Source organism: Corapipo altera, unplaced genomic scaffold (genome assembly GCF_003945725.1).
Source record: "Corapipo altera isolate COAL_440 unplaced genomic scaffold, ASM394572v1 47, whole genome shotgun sequence".
Classification (NCBI taxonomy): domain Eukaryota; kingdom Metazoa; phylum Chordata; class Aves; order Passeriformes; family Pipridae; genus Corapipo; species Corapipo altera.
This window is the reverse complement of record NW_020884897.1, coordinates 1,022,113-1,028,112: the sequence shown is the minus strand read 5'-3', so window position 1 is coordinate 1,028,112 and position 6,000 is coordinate 1,022,113.

Below are 6,000 nucleotides of genomic sequence, written 5' to 3'. Positions count from 1 at the left end.
AAAGAGTGACTCATTTTTTACTCATGAGCAATGCCTGACCTTACTGATGTGCCCCCAGCTGGTTTTCAGGAGCTGAGCTATCAGGGGAAATACTCATCCCCAAATTCCCAGACACCATAGATGATGTGTGGCTATAACCACAAGGCCATGCCAAAGGTGCACCCACATGTCTCTTCTCTGCCATACCCCAAACCTCTGTGGCCCTTCAGAGGCTGAAACATCTGCAGCTGCTCTGCTGCACTTAGGTACACACATAGGTGACAGCTGCTGGCTTTCTTGCAGCAATTGTGAGCGCACAGAGAAGGCAGCCAGCAAGGAGCTGTGTGCACAGCCAAGCACAGCCACCCCTCCTCTGCCAAGCAATGCTGTGCAGGGCTGTGCTTTAATTCAGGATTGAAGTAGGGCTAAGCCTAAAGGACATTTTCTGCAGAATGTACCTGTTTTCAGCAGAATATTTCGAAAGTGAGGGAATGCATGGAAATATGTATTTGCAGCAATTTGAAATTCTGTATTTTTGAATATGATCCTTCAAAGTAAAAAATTATTTTTGATTTAAGAAGAAAACCTCAAAGTCTGAAGGTACATATTCCCCAAATTTCTCAGATTTTCCCCCAAACTGAAACTCCTGTCCAAGCCAGGCACTTTCACAAAAACAAAAACAATTACAATAACAAAGCTGGATCAATAACATTGTACAGAAGCCCAGTTTTAGCTAATTGTGTTCAAAATGGTAATACTTTCAATATCTTTTTCTTCTTCACCAGTAGGAGTAAACCATGTAACTTGGGGAAAGGAGATAGTACAACACATAAGACCTTTCATAGTTTTCCTCAGTGCTCAGCAATCTCTCTTTAGCAAACTAGGTGTCTAGTTTTGTCATCAATCCAGACATCACCCCACCTTGCAGTCCACCTTGCAGTCCACAAGAGTGCCTATGTGCTGCACTAGATCTACTAGACTCGCATCCCCTTCAAGTGATGAAAATCTACAGGAACAGGTGTCTCTGGGCCAAGCATTCCAGTAAGTGAAATTTATTGTTTTAATATTCCTTTCTCCTGTTTCTCCATCAAGGGATCTTCCATCACTAAATCAACATGACCCAGACAGCTGCAGGAAGATGGAAAACAGGACAAGTGCAAGCTGTCAAAAAATAAAATGTGGTTAAAGAGGTCCTCTGCAATATTGAGTTTTACTACAGCACTGAGATGACTCAAGAGAGCTACTCTGTGAGGCCAACAGAAGAAACAGGTAGAAAGAAAAGCTTCTTATTGATGTCAATATGACAAGAATGTGTGAAAATCTTCTTGATCTCTTACATTAAAGGTGGAAATCTGAGGTCTTGCACAGAACAAAATCTGAGGCAGTCTGATTCCTCCACCTCAGTGCTTTTATCATCACACTGATCACAGAGGAGGGCAGGAGGGATTGAGGGTGAGCATTTGCTTTGTGCTTTGCCCCCTTCTCTGTTCCCAAGGCCAGAAGGATAAGATCATCACCTATCACAGTATCCACTGGCAATTTCTCACTGCTAAAGAAGAGGAAACTGGGCTCGGCAATGTCCTGTCGTACCGATGGCCCAAACGTACTTTCCCAGGGGAGAGGACAGAAGTAGCACCTTCAGCCTTCCCACATCAGCTATCTGTGTGGGGGCCACTAGATCTGCCCCTCCCTCTAAATGGACTATCCAGCTCCTACAGAAAACTGGAAGTGCTTTATTCCTAATAATGGTGAAGGAGAGTATTGTCTGATGGTATGTAATGAGTTTTACTGAAACAGGGTAAGAATATGATCCAAAGGGTTTACAATCTAATTAAAGATTTTAATTCTTTATATACACTGTGAAACTGAAAATCCAGGGTAGGTTCATTTGAAAACAAAGCAAACCAGATAAATGTGAGCTGTTTCACACTGGGCTATGGGCATATTTGTGTGGAAGATTGAACAAATAAATTAGTGGTTTCTTTTCTGATAATGTAAATACTCCCAAGAACACTAGAGATCCCAGCAAAGTCATCTGGAAGGGGCTATAATGCAGTGCAGATGTGAAAGTGCTTGAAGGGAAGGAGGAGCGTCCAAGCCTTTCCCAAGACTCTCCTAACACCCTTATGACAGTGATCTGTCTCAGTGTTGTTGTTGGCATGCCTTGCTCAGCAGCCATCACATCCCAGCTACATAATTGAAGCTACAGGCCCAATTCATTAAAAGAAGATTTACTGGTGTTAGGAGGGTTTTGTCATAGATCTTGTTTTCATAAATGGGGCTCTATAGTGCATTATGCATGTGATTTGCAGAGGAAAATAAAAAATGAATTATGGGGAGAAATGCATGTGAGCAAATTCTTGGAGTGAGAACAGTTTAGTATGGAAACGAGACACAGGTCTAAGGGAGAAGGAATTCAATCTCCTCCTATCTGTGGATGTCCCAGGAGATGTGTCAGCAAGACGAGACCACGCTGGGGTTGTTGTGGTGCTCTGTACACCACTCTGCTCCTGCTACTGTCCCGGAGGTGGCAAGGAACAGCAGTCCCTGCTCACTGCCCCCTAAGTGTAGCCTCTCCTGCCTTGGAGAACTGCTCAGCTGAGACACTGTACATGTCATCTACACTTGTGACTTTCCAGCCAGGCTTGCCAGTACAGCCCAGCGTGGTTAGCAGGGGGAGCTGCAGCTATAGTGCAAGAGACATGCTAGACATCTGGTTATGGCATAAAAAATAATGCTTAGCAAACAGAGATCTCCTCAGTGTGACCAGTGGAGTCTTGGGCATGTCATGTCTCATCCCAAAATGGATGCCATGCTCTCCAGTTGAGCCCCTCTTTTCATTAAGTACAAAGGGAGCCAGGGTGCTTAGTGGCCGAAGTCAAGATGAAGCCCCTCTACAGGTCCTGATCTAGCCTAATTGCAACATTCGAGTCCCAGTTGCCCATGAGGCAGAATACAAACAGTATGACTATGTACAGTGCTGTCTGTACTGGCAGAAGCAACACAACTGGATCTAGATGGAGAAATCCTTACGACAGACCAAAACTCTTCTAGCCCCCTTCACCTTTCCCCCTCCATTTAAAACAGTTTATGCCTATTAGTCTTTATGTCTAGAGTACAAAACAATTGAGTAAAACATCCTGTTCCTTTACCAAACCCTTTAGATTTCTGTTATTAAAAGAGCAGCTAAATGATTTTTTAGAAAAAAAATGGAAGCTTCTAATTTTTATGAGATCTGGCTCTCAAAATTCATAAAAGGCTATGATGTAATTAACAAAGTCAATGAATAATGTAAAGCCTAGTATCAGATCTTTTGGAGTTGCTCAAAATCCACGACAGCCAGGAGTTAGGAGACCTATGGAACTGATCCAGGGAAGTTGCTTTATGTTTTGATTATGATGCTATGTTATAAGTATTTTGCTCTTGCAGTAGTGATATGCTGCAGTGACCTACAAGTGACATGCAGCTCTTCCAGAGGTTGTCCTGTACACAAACAAGCAATTTTCCTGGCCAGATCTTGTGCATACAAACCATTTTCTGGAAGCATTCATTCACATCTTTACAAGTGATTCACTTAGGGATATCATATAGGCCAGAAACGTTTATTGGCTTTTTAAAAAAAAAGGAAGTGTGAAGTGAAGCATTTACTGTCTTTAATTTTTGTTCATACTTGTCCAGCAATCAGGAGCTGGTTTCCAGAGGCCCTGCAGGTGTCCAAGTACACATTGAATTTGACAGCATCTATTGTTAGTGCCAAGCAGTAGATTTTTAAGTAACATTTGGAAATGTTCACAGAAAAGGGAAATTTTGGACTTGTGCAATGGGAATGATCTTGGACAAAACATGAAGCTAAGTTTTACTTGCCCAATGGGGCAACAGGGTGCAAACCCATCCTTATGAGTCATGAATTCATCCAACTCAGTGTCCAAATAGTACATGTTAAATATACACTGGTCTCAAATTGCTTTTGACCAGAGAGTCATCCACTGAGTAATTTTGCTTAAGCAAAAATGTTGTACATAGTCATAACCTGCTTGTGGCCAATTCACAACAGGAAAAAAAAAAAGAAAAACGTAAACCATCAAAATACAATCTTTTTTTGCAAGAAATGTATTTGGTTCTAATGCCATTGCAACACTCAGGTGTATCTAGTCAAACCCCACTGACAATATATCAGCAATAGGACACCAGGAAGAACTTGATGTTTCAAATCCATTTCTTTCATTTTCAAACCAAAAGCCACGTAGTGGAGGGGAAGATCTTGAATCTCAAATGCAGGCTGGCTGACAACAAGCAGTTAACCTGGAGAAATTCCAGAGCAGTCATTCCAGGGATCCACAGATTATGATTGAAAACTATAGTTTTAGCTCAATCAAATTTCACAACCCAATTTCAGGGCTGGGCTTTTTCCGGTTTGGAACTGTAAAGTTATAAAGAGATTAAGAAACCTGCCTAATCACTGGCATTCCAGCCTGTCAGAGTCATATTATGGCACATAAAAATTCTATTAGATGAGCAATCCAAAAGTTGCCAAGATGAGGATTCAAAAGCTAGAGGATGCCAGAAATAAGGTCCTTATGCTCTGTTTTAAGCACTTTGAATGACACAGTCATGTTACACTTCTGTGGCAGTCATCATTTTTGTGTCTGTCCTCCACAGAAAACTATTATTTTCAAGACAGTCTGTGCAATTAGCATTTCCATGAATGAAGATCCCTCTGTACTCACCAATATCAATTATGATAGCCAGAGCTCATCAGAAAATTGATTGTTCTGTTGAAGTGTGTCTCTCCTGATTTTTCAGGGTTTTTAAGCATGGCACCTCATCTGCCCAAAGCACAGCTACCACTGGCTTTCAGTGGTATCACCCACCTCTTCAAAGGTTGCTTGAATGAAGTGCCCTGCATCACCTGGGGACAGAGGGACAAGGACAGTCCATCTTTCTGGGCCAGCACTATCCTTCCTATCCTCATCCTTTCCTTGCTGCAATATGCACTTCCCTTCTGTTTGTGCTCAGAGAGGATGGATGGACTCTGGAGGTTCTAAAATCACAGTCTAAATGTACCTTGAAAACTACTCTGGTCTTTCAAAGGCTGTTGTTTTGCTTCATGCTCTGCACTATAATCAGTTCTTTAGTCACATTATGAGCTCTTTCCAGAGAGTGGATGAACTGTCACTCATCCCACCCCCAAATCCCCCCAAAGGGCACTCAAGAAATTCAGGCTATGAGAAAAAAAGCATTTTTATCCTCAGCTTGGATCTTGAAAGTAGCTTAAGCTGGATGTCTGTCATGGAAAATCTCCTGTCAAAACATTTTTAAAAGTTTGGCAAAATCACAAACAAGGAAGACTGCAGTTTTATAAGAGGGAACACTGTTCAACCCAAATAATGAGTAGACTTGCTAGATCTCTCAAAAAGAGCACTTGGTGTAAAATGTAAAAGAGTTTCTCCACGTAAGGTTCAAAGCTAATAAGCTAAGGACTAGTGCTTTATAAAGAACTAGAGGCACCACAAAGAATCCTCTACAACTTGCTGTAGGCATTCACTGAGATTAGACTGACACCAAGAGTTGTGCTGAACTAAATCCACAGCCAAAAAGTGATAGTGTCTCTTGGTTGATGTGAATAGCCAAGTGTCTTCAGATTGAGTTGCTACCTTTCTGTTCTACACTAGCAAGCTGTAGGACTAATTTGTGGACTATAACTGATCACTTATTAAATCAAGGTAACAACAAGTATTCACAAAAATCACCTTCTGTCTTCCTACAGGTGGTGTCTTCAGAAGTATTACTCTTCATTTGCAAAAAGGCCTGTTTGGAAGAAAAAGGAAAAGCATTACTTTGACAGTCTGTGTGAGCATTGCCTCTCTTTACCTGTTTTTCTGAGGGCTAAAGTGTGGGAACCAGAGCAATAACTCAAAAAATGTTCTGATTTAGATACCTAATGTTAGATAGATATGGTTGAATATCTATCATTCCAAATTCTATTTCAGGTTCTTGGCTTTATGCTCACTTCTCTTCTTT